The sequence below is a fragment of the Bidens hawaiensis genome, unplaced genomic scaffold (genome assembly GCF_021521415.1).
Source record: "Bidens hawaiensis isolate Kalapana, Puna unplaced genomic scaffold, B.hawaiensis_p1.1 tig00034611_1, whole genome shotgun sequence".
Lineage (NCBI taxonomy): Eukaryota > Viridiplantae > Streptophyta > Magnoliopsida > Asterales > Asteraceae > Bidens > Bidens hawaiensis.
This window is the reverse complement of record NW_027495983.1, coordinates 134,460-146,206: the sequence shown is the minus strand read 5'-3', so window position 1 is coordinate 146,206 and position 11,747 is coordinate 134,460. Positions and strand designations below refer to the sequence as shown.

General features: G+C 34.4%; 1 pseudogene; it reads right to left on the bottom strand.

Moving 5' to 3' along the window:
* Positions 1 to 4,789: 4,789 nt before the first annotated feature.
* On the bottom strand, positions 4,790 to 11,747 carry LOC143586334 (uncharacterized; annotated as a pseudogene).

Here is an 11,747-nt window from a genome sequence, read left to right as displayed (position 1 = left end):
TTTAAGAAAAGTTTATTTATGTTCATTCACTTAATGAACAAAAATATATGTTCATTTATGTGTTCTTGGATGAAACTTTGGATGGATAATTGACTTAATGTATTATATTTGTGTGTTCATTGATGCTCGTTTACGCTGGTTCATATATGTTCATTTATAATCGTTTATCTTTATTCAATTATGTTTGTGAACATAAACAAACACGAGCATGCTTATTTTTAAAACGAACGAACATGAACACAAATACTTTTTCAATTACGCGTTCGTGTTTGTTTAAAGTTAATTGAACAAACACGAACATGTCATTGTTCGTGTTCGTTCGGTTCGTTTACAGGCCTAGTGATGATAATGCGTCTTCCGTACATTGATAAAGGTGAATGTTTCAAATCCTGCAAGTTACATGTGTATGCGGATTATAGAACTATAAGAGTATACATATATACGCTATAATATGTATATACTCTAGACAATAAAGCTTAATAGTCATATAAGTATATATATATATATCACTTGAGAGTTAATTAAGATCGAAAGCACCACCTTTTCTGTCTCTATCTTATCTTGTTTCGAAGATTTTTATTACACAACGTACACTACAATGTTGAATATAAATTATATAATATAAGTCTTTTATATACAAACAATGCTCATAGCTCTAGAAGGTCAAAGTAATAATAAGTCTACGTATGAAATAATTACATTACTAAATATGATACATATATTTACTTGTTGGCGTCATCTTACATATTTAGTAACATTTAAATGAGCATAAACGAAAGAATATAGAAAAGTGGACATGAACGAATATAAATGAATGAATATAAACATATGTTCATGAACATAACAAAACGTGTTCATGTTTATTCGTTTAGTAAATAAACAAACATAAGTGAATTTGCCGATGAACAGTTCACGAGCAGCTTATACACGTTTGGTTTGTTTACAAGCCTATACGTTGAATATCGTTTTAAATATATATATGTATACACATAACCAGGGGCGGACCCACATAGTTCCCATCGGGGTCCCGGGACACCAATGTTTTTTAAAAATTACTTAGAGACGATATATTAAATTTTGTAAGGACCCCATAAAAATTAATACTTGGAACCCATACTATTAAGGCTGAACTAGTCTAGTGGAAAGTCCCTTGTTTTTTCTTTGAGAGGTTGCAGGTTCAAGCCTCACCATACCCAGTTTTTGTTGTTTTTTTAATATTCTAGTCAATATTAGTTATTTAGTTAGGGTTTTTGTGTTTTTTCTTTAGTTTATCCTATATAACCATTATCACTTTAGTTTATCCCATATAACCATTATCACCATGCAACATATATAATGACAACATGAGTTTTACATATACTTAAATTATTTATCTTGTGTATGTATATTATAATTAATCATTTATTTGTGTAAGAGTTAGTTTTTCATATCTTGGTTATTCATGTAAGACCATATATATATAGCTTACGCTTATGTTTTTCGGGTATGAATAAAAATGAATTAAAAGTGTATGTTCTATCTAGTTTCTAATCTATATTCTTTCTACTTACTTGTTTTTGATGACACCATATTTTCGTGTTTTATTATGTTACTCCTCTCAACTCGACCCGAATAACGACCGACCCAAAAATTTTGTAAACCGGAAAAATTGGGACCCCATTGACAAAAAATCCTGGGTCCGCCACTGCACATAACATATGTATAATCGACTCATTATCAATTGTTGATTAGCTCTAGACATTAAAGATTAATAGTCACATAACATTTGATGATGAGTTAAGATCAACAGTCAACTGTCTCTATCTTATCTTGTTTCGTAGATTATTATTACACAACGTATACTACAATGTTGAATATATATTATATAATATATATAAGTCTTTAATATATAAACAGTGCTCATAACTCTAGAAGGTCAAAGTAATAACAAGTCTATGTAAGTAGATGAAATATTCAATGCCATACGTATTATTACTAAATATATATATATGATATATAAATACTTGGTTATAATTTTGGAATTTGGACTCGGGAGTCTCTTTAAAAATAGCCTCTATTTTTCAGGATACATGTACGAATATACGGTTCGTATCCCATCTTCCCATACTCTGCTAATATCTTTGTAACAAATACAAATGGAATGAAAACATTTTGATTGTTAGCACAAATTTCCTGTGCTTAACAATTTTTTTTCGGATTCTGTCTTTAACACGGCCTGTCCGGCAAGTGTTCCTAAGCCCGAAGACACTCCAGTAAAATTCACATAAGCTTCTAAATAAGTTTTTTTTTTTAAAACAAAAAAAGGTTAAAAGCTTCTATTTATATTTTAAAAAATAGACCTAAAATAAAAATGTTTTAAAGTTATCAAAATTGGCGCATGTCGAGTTTGACTGTTGCCTTTTTATTTGTTGGGTGTCCCGTGATTATTGACCTTAATTTACGGCGTTTGTTGGACTCGTGCATCATCCCCAAAAAGAAAATGAATAATAATATAAACTTATAAAGTTTTAAAATAATAATAATAGAAGTTATACCAAGAGTAAGATATAGGCAAACATAAATCTAACAAATTTTCTCTCTCTTTTCAAAATCACAAATTTTGTGTGTGTTAGGTACCGCATTCTTTAATTTGGAGAGCCCTGTTGTCTAATTCTGATCAGACTACGTTGTCTAAACTGGGCCCACGATGCATCTAAACCAGAAATCATACCGTCGGATGTCACTTGACAGTCGTTGTGTCACCACAAGAGCAGAACTCTCTGGCGTAACACACGGTGGAACTAAAATACGGGTGGGCTCGGGATTCGAACTGACAACCTCGCAATTTCTAGCGCAAATCTTTTATTATCAACATCCACCCAAAGTGCCACAAGTGGGAATCGAACTTGGGTCTCAATTGGAGAACCCAAGCCTCCACTAGGCACGGATGGTGGATAATAATTATTCGTATGATATTTGTTTTTTAAATCAATATTTTTATTTGTTATTATTATTATGGGCCGGGATCTGGTACAAATAAAATAAACGTATTGAAAAACACAAATAAAAGTTATATTGTACAATTTTGAACTAAAACAATTTTTTTTATAAAAAAATGTGATAATAATTACTCTAGTTCAAAAATTATATTGTAATAACAATTACACTAGTTTTTTTTTTTACAATTCTCATGATAAAACTCATTTGTATTTAATCCACATTATTATTATTAAACTTGGGGTTTAATTTAAACGAGCAAGCCAATCTTGACACATGCTTGGCTTGGCTTGGCTCATTCAAAAACAAGCTTCGAGTTATTTGAACCCCTCAGAGTGTTATGTTGCGAAGCAGCTCGTGGTGATTCGAGCGTCGCCATTAAAATCGCCACATTATTGGTCTCCTGCCCATGAATAAAGATGTTTTGCACCCTTTGGTCTTAACACTTTGTGCATTATTTTGGTTTTTAGCCTCTCTTATTATTTTCAATCAGAATATAACTTGAATGGAACTACAAACAAACTCATGGAAGCTTCTAATTCTAATTGAAAAATAAATAGTTAATGTTTCAAGTAACAAAACATTTGTAAATCATTAAGTGAACAAAAATGACACCTCTATGCATCTTCTAATTCTAATTGTTCAAGTTAGTTTTCAATTTGTACATAAGCTTCATGGGGCATGAAGAAGAAATAGTATTAAGAGAAAAAACGACACCGGTTTGTGTCAACAACCAAATGTGCTCAAATTATTGTGACCCGGTTTCATGAAATGGCGTTGACTGCTCATAACCTGATTTGACCCAGACCTAGTTTGACTCGAACTCGTTTGACCTTAACCAAATTGTTTTTTTTTTTAATATTAAAAAGGACCTATTTTAACCTGAATTCATTTTGCTAAGAACTGTTATGACCTAAATCCGTTTTGGCATGTCACATTGTCACCTGAACCGGTTTAGTTTACCAATGGCTTTTTTCCTTTTTGGGGGTATAGGGGACGAAACCCGGAAAACGTTTTATAAATCTAAAAAATGGAATTACAAGGAAAAGGAAAGGAAACATTGACCAAAAAGTCAACTCTTGACCCCAAAATAGACCAAAAAGTCACAATTATCCAAATTACTCACAAGTCGCCAGCTATCAGTAATGACCAGATTACCCTTAATGGCTTCAAACTCCATCTGTATTATGCAGTTTCTGAACATCTTGTTTGTAATTCCCAATGACCAAATTGCCCATATCAAGGATTATAAATTTTTGAGCTTTTAGACCATATATATATATCCTCAAGTTGGAGTTCCACAATAGAAGCTTACCCCAATGCAATTCAAAACAACAAAGAATTACATCTATGACATCACAAATAATCTCATGAACTTTGACCAAAAAGTCAAAGATTCATAATTGACTTTAAAAGTCCAAATTGACTAAAAAAGTCAAACTTGTCTATACATTCAAACTTAGTCAGGTGGTTTTCATATCCTTTAGATTCCACTGTAGTTTGACAAAATTACCCTTAAGAGTCACAACTCTTCAAATTCAAATCCTATGGCCATCTCCACTTGAAATGATTTGTAACCAAAGACTTTTTGGTCAAACTCAAATTTGGTCAGAGGTTTTCCAATCCAGTTTTTTGTTCTATAAGTTGTAAATCGAGGGTGGAAAGAATATTATTACGTGATTCGAACTGGCGCAACTAAACAGCAATCACTAAGGCTTAACCAACGCGCTAGCTGCAAACTTTGATATTTATCCCGCATAGAAAATATTAAAAGTAAAACAGGTCTATTGCTGAAGTTAACACATGATCAAAAGAACACAATGGCTCTATTTAAAAAAAAAAACGATGGCGAACGAAAGACTGAGAAGAAGCAGTAGTAACGCGACAACGAAATTAACATTAGTCAACAAATCCATGCAGGTAAAAAATGAGAAGCAGACCCTGTTTATAGGTAAAGAACGGGATTGGTAATAAATCTCACAATGCCTATAGATCTATGTTATGTTTCGTTATCTTAGCTACAGTAGAAAATAAGGTGATCTGTCTGCAGACTGCAGAACTCTAGTGGGTTAATATTCTATGATAGCGGTCCTAATGTGTTCAAATAATCTGCAGGTTGATTGTTAATACACGGTTGATTTTAGAAAAAAAAAAAAAAGATTATGATTAATGTACGACACACATTGTTGATATTAAATACGAACTAGCATATAAAATCAATAAAACCAGAAACATCATGTGTAAAGAAGCAAAATAAAAAAATAAATAAATAAAAACACAAGAAACTCTCAAATCTAGCATTCATGAAACAAGCAAAACATCGTTCAATGGAATATATCTAATGACCAACAAGAATTTTATAGAGATTTCCTACTTTCAGCATTTTGCAGTAAAATCTTAATCTATTATCTCACTAATAACTTAAACCACTAATCACGATATTTGTTTCTCTTCTAGACATGCAACAATCGCCAAACCACGCAGATCTGCAGAAAAACTGGGATCGTCCAACAACTCTTTTAGCACAAGCTTACCTAACAACTTAAGCATGCTTCTACTTAATGAACCAGCTGCGATTCCATCAATTAACAACGATACAGTGGTAGCATCAAGAGAGTAACCTCTTCCATCCATTTCCTTTAAAACCATCTCCACATCATCATAATGTTTGTTCCTTAGGTATCCTTGGAGAAGAACACGATAAGTAACATTATCTGGCGGGCATCCGCTCTCTTCCATTCTAACAAACAAGTCTTTTGCATCCTGCAATAGACCTTCCCGACAAAAACCACTAATCATCACAGTATATGTATGGACATTAGGTTGCAAACCTTTATCACTTAGCCCATGGAAAAAAACCCTTGCAACATCAACTTTCCCAAATTTGCCTAAACCATCAATGAGGATATTGTAGACAACAATATTAGAATTTAGCTTGCTATCACCCATCAACTGGAATAAAGAAAGCGCATCTTCTACTAGATTGTTGTTGCAAAGACCCTCTAATATTATTCCATAAGTGCACTCGTTTGGAATTTGGCCTTGCGCATGCATCTCATCAAAGAGTTTGCGTGCCTCTACACAACGCCCAACCTGAAACAATCCTTGTAACATGGTGCTGTAAGTGACCACATTGGGTTTTAATCCTTTTCCGGCCATTTCTCGAAACACTTGCATGGCTTTTTCTATATTCCGATTCTTGCAATACCCGTTTAATAAGCTACTGTAAGTGACAACATTAGGAACGAGACCTCTAAGCGTCATTGAATCAAACATTTCCCTTGCTTTGATCATTTCACCTCGCAGACAATAACCATCAATAAGTGAACAGTATGTCACTATGTCTGGAACCTTACCCCTCTCGACCATGATGTTTATTACAGCCTCGGCTTCATCAACTTTACCTTCCTTGCAAAACGCATCAACTAACACGTTAAAGGTTTGCACATCTGGAGTAATCTTTTCATCCTCCATCTCTTTTAGCACCTTTAAGACCTCATCCCAACGACCTAACTTACAAAGACCACATATTAAAGAAGTGTAGGTGATGACATCTGGTAGAATGTGTTTGTTAAATACCATTTCTTGAAGAGGTTGAAAGCATCATCTATCATTTGATCCTTGCAAAGACTATCAATAATGGTGCTATATGTAACGATATCAGGCTTGCAGTTTTTTTGTTCCATTAGCCTGAGCAGAGCAAGAGCTGTAACATTATTACTGGACCCGCAAAGCCCTTTAATCATTGTGTTGTACATAACCGCATTAGGTTCACAAAGTTTTTGTTTGATGAGCTTCTTAAAAAACATTTCTGCTTGAAGAATCCTATCTTCAACGACGAATCCGTCTAAGAGCGCACTGAATATGTACACATTGGGTGCAATAGCCCGCCTGAAGCAAGATCCAAGGAGTGCAAAACCGTCTTTGGTGCGATGCAACTGGCAACAACACCTGATTGCAATGCTCATGGTAACTTCACTAACAGGGGACACCAAGGGAACACATTTGTTGAAAAGGTCAAGGGAACATGAAAAATGTTTCATTTTGGTAAGAGCAGTTAACAGCTGATTAAACATAACAACCGAGGGCAGGGGCGTTTGTGTGACATTTCGTCGAACAGGTTCAGTGCATCATTCAAGTTCCTAACTTTATCGAGCTTAGACCGATGGCTGCGGTCACTATTATCCGAGTGAATGGAAGCAGGTTTAATAATAATGTGAGTACCAAATTGTAAACCTAAGAACTTGTAATATGAGAAATGGGTACCTCTGAAAGCATAATCAAACAGCAGCAGATTTTGAAAGATTCATCATCATCATCATCATCCAGCAGAGAAGAGAAACAGAGCTAATGAATGTTGTATGTGTAATGAATGATTCAACCAACCAAATACTACCAACTATCAAATGGAATGCAGAAAGCATGTATGTATGTATGTATGTATCTTATTTGTATCTCTAAAAGAATCAAATTAGAATATGGTCTTTTGTCTTATTCTGCATTTAAGTAACTAATAATAAATGATTTATTTTTTATAAAATAGTAATACAAAATGATTTTTAGTTTATTTTCTACCTAAAGAGTTGAACCAAGTGTAATTGTGGATTTTATCTAAATATTTTCTTAGATGTGAATAATACTGATGTATATAAATTATTGGGAAAAATCCCAAATAAGCATTTATGAAAACGTTTTTCAGGTTTTAAGTGTCATTTGCTAGAAATTTCTAAAATAGGGATTATAATCTAGTCGTGACGAGTATTTTATATAACCAATTACAACTGGACACGTGTCTTTAAACTAACCGTAACGAGCAGATTTACTAACCATTTACTCGTCACGACTAAATAAGTGTATGCCTCGTAATCAATGCCCACGAGTAATTCATAAGGTCTTTAGTCGCGATGAGTAGATTGTAAGGTTAAACTAGTTGCGGCGAATTAAGTACTAATAAACTACTCGTGTGGGGGATGTAAACCATGCAAACTAGTCGTCGCGACTAAATGACCTATGAATTACTCGTGGGCGTTGATTGCGAGCCATGAAACTTATTTAGTCGTGACGAGCAAATGATAAGTGAACCTGCTCGTTACGGTTAGTTTAAGGGCACGTGGAAAATTTTAACTGGTTCTACAAACTACTCGTGTGTAATCATAAACTACTCGTCTCGACTAGTTTATAATACCTATTTTGGGAATTTCTTGCAAATGACACCTAAAACCTGAAAAACTTTTCATAAACGCCTATTTTGGGAATTTTCCCTAAATTATTCAATATAAATAATAATTTATATACATTATTATTATTTTAAAGCATCAAATCATCCTATGATCTTCTCAAGTCATAGCTAACAATCGTTGAAATAAACAATTGATAATCACACATGAACACAACTTTTTGTGTACTACCACGAGGTCCACGACGTCTTTACGTTTTTATAGAATTGAAAGGTACCGTTACAAAACCCAAATCACCCCTAATATATAACCTACTGAGTATATTGACTCAAAAATCACCCGCAAATTTATATTGTAACTATCACTATCTAAATAGACCCAAGTAAAACTTAATAAAGAAACGACGAAACTACCTTTCAACCGATCGATCACAACATCGGGATTAAATTTTCGTACCCTAAGATGCCCCTATCTTGGATAGGGGCATACCTCTTCTCAAACATCTTTAAAAATAAGTACTCATGAGTCATCAACCGCTTCAAAAGCTCACTTCTATACAACCATTAATTTATCAACATAAACTCCATTTTTTTTTATACAACTAATAACCTCCGTCACCCGAAAACAGTTGTGTTATTATTTCAAGTATCCACATTTAAGTATGCATTTTATCGAACACTTGGTGTGCTTCCTCACTTGAAATTTCATTTAATCCCACTAGATAGAATAATAATTCTAATAAAACAAGTAGTCATGATTACACAGACAAACCAAATTTAAGTCGTGTTCTTAATTTAAAATTTCCAATTAACCTTAAATATGCATCATTAGGGCACACTATATGCTTTTGACTTGGCTAGGTTGAACCTGTTAGTCAAAGTCAAAGTCAAAATCATCATCAATTTTGACATTACATATCATCCATACACATCATTTTCATCTTTAAAAATCAGTCTGCTTAAATACCACCTCACTTTGAATTTGATCATTCGCATTAGCATTCCCAATAACTTATGATATTTAGCAACTTTGATTTTATTAATCAACGAATAATCTGCATTTGACCATACATTAATTTGATCATCAGCTTTGCATATCTGGTCAAACCCGATGTTGACTTTACCTTTGACCAGCAATTTCAAGCACTGCATCATATTTTCAGAAATTCCCAAGTTGCCCTTCATGCCAGGACCATTCCAACAGCACACTAACCCACCCTTTTTGTTGACAAATCAGTCAACTCTATAAAAAAATATAGTTTCCGGAATTCCGACTTAAATAATAAATGAGTTTTTAGTTAAGAAATGCCAAATGGCAGTCACTATTCACAAGCCGAACCAAACGGAGCAGCTAGAACTCGACATTAGTGTCGATTTCAAGATATTTGTAAAGCCTTAACTGAATAAGAACATTACTTTAAGTGATTCCACAAGATCATAACATATAAAATATAAAAGCAATACTCAAGGCATAAAATACTCTAGGCATAATGATATTAACATTGTTGCTATCTTACCGGAACACTACATATAAGGTCATGTCTCATGAAGCAAAAAGTAAAACAAATAGAAGATGTTACTGCTAGTATTCTTGAAACTACCAAAACATCATTAACCTACAACAAACACAAACGTCTAAGCGTTGTGAATACATTAATTGGAATATGTCTAATTAGATCAAACACGTGAGGACCAGAGATTTCCTAATTTCTGCAATATGCAAGTTACAATCTTCATTTCACATCCCACAATTACTATTTCAGTTTCCGACTCTGGTGCACAAGCTAGGGTCATCCAATAATTCTTTTGGCACAAGCTTACCTATCAACTTAAGCAAGCTTCTACTTAATGAACCAGCTGCAACTCCATCTATTAACAACGATACGGTTGTAGCATCATGAGAGTAACCTCTACCATCCATTTCCTTTAAAAGCATCTCAACATCATCATAATGTTCGTTCCTTAGGTATCCTTGGAGAAGAACACGATATGTAACATTATCTGGCGGGCACCCACTCTTCCATTTTAAGAAACAAGTCTTTTGCATCGTGCAAAAGACCTTCCCGACAAAAACCACTAATCATCACATTATATGTCCTAACATTAGGTTGCAAACCTTTATCAATTATGTCATGGAAAAGATTCCTTGCAATGTGAAATTTCCCACCTTTTCCCGCCCCGTCAATGAGGATAGTGTAAACAACAATATTAGAATTTAGCTTGCTATCACCCATCAACCGGAACAAAGAGAGCGCATCTTCTACTAGATTGTTGTTGCAAAGACCCTCTAATATTATTTCATAAGTGCACTCGTTTGGAATTTGGCTTGCGCGTGCATCTCATCAAAGAGTTTGCGTGCCTCTACACAACGCCCAACCTGAAACAATCCTTGTAACATGGTGCTGTAAGTGACCACATTGGGTTTTAAAACCTTTTCCGGCCATTTCTCGAAACACTTGCATGGCTTTTTCTATATTCCGATTCTTGCAATACCCGTTTAATAAGCTACTGTAAGTGACAACATTAGGAACGAGACCTCTAAGCGTCATTGAATCAAACATTTCCCTTGCTTTGATCATTTCACCTAGCAGACAGTAGCCATCTATAAGTGAATTGTATGTCACAATGTTTGGAACTGTGCCCCTCTCGAACATGATGTGTATAACAGCCTCGGCTTCATCTACTTTACCTTCTTTGCAAAACGCATCAACTAATGCGCTAAAGGTTTGCACATCTGGAGTAATCTTTTCAACCTCCATTTCTTTTAGCAACTTTAATGCCTCATCCCAACGACCTAACTTACAAAGACCACATATTAAAGAGGTGTAGGTGATGACATCTGGCATAATTCTTTTTTCAAACACCATTTCTTTAAAGAGGTTGCAAGCATCATCTATCATTTTATCCTTGCAAAGACTATCAATGATGGTGTTATATGTAAAAATATCAGGCTTGCACTCTTTTTGTTCCATTAGCCTGAGCAAAGCAACAGCTGTAACGTTATTACCGAACTTGAAAAGCCCTTTAATCATTGTGTTGTACGTAACAACATCAGGTTCACAAAGCTTTAGTTTAATGAGCTTCTTGAAAAACATTTCTGCTTCAAGAATCTTATCTTCAATGACGAGTCCATCTAAGAGCGCATTAAATATGTACACATGGGGTACGATAGCTCGCCTAAAGCATGATCCAAGGAGTGCAAAACCGTCTTTGGTGCGATGCAACTGGCAACAACACTTGATTGAAATGCTGATGGAGTATTTATCAACAGGAACCTAAGGGAACACATTTGGTTGAAAAGGTCAAGAGGACAAGTGTAATGTTTCATTTTAGTAACAGCAGTCAACAGCTGATTAAACTTAACAACCGAGGGCAGCGGGCGTCTATGAGACATTTCATCGAACAGGTTGAGGGCATCATTCAAGTTCCTAACTTTAGATAGATTTGAGGAAGCAGCATTGGAGTGAACGGAAGGTGCTTTAATAATGTAATAATAATGAGATAATTGTCCTATTAACTGGAAAGATGAGAAATGGGTACCTCTGGATTTCATGAAAACATCAACAACAGCAGCAGCATTTGAACGATTCATCAT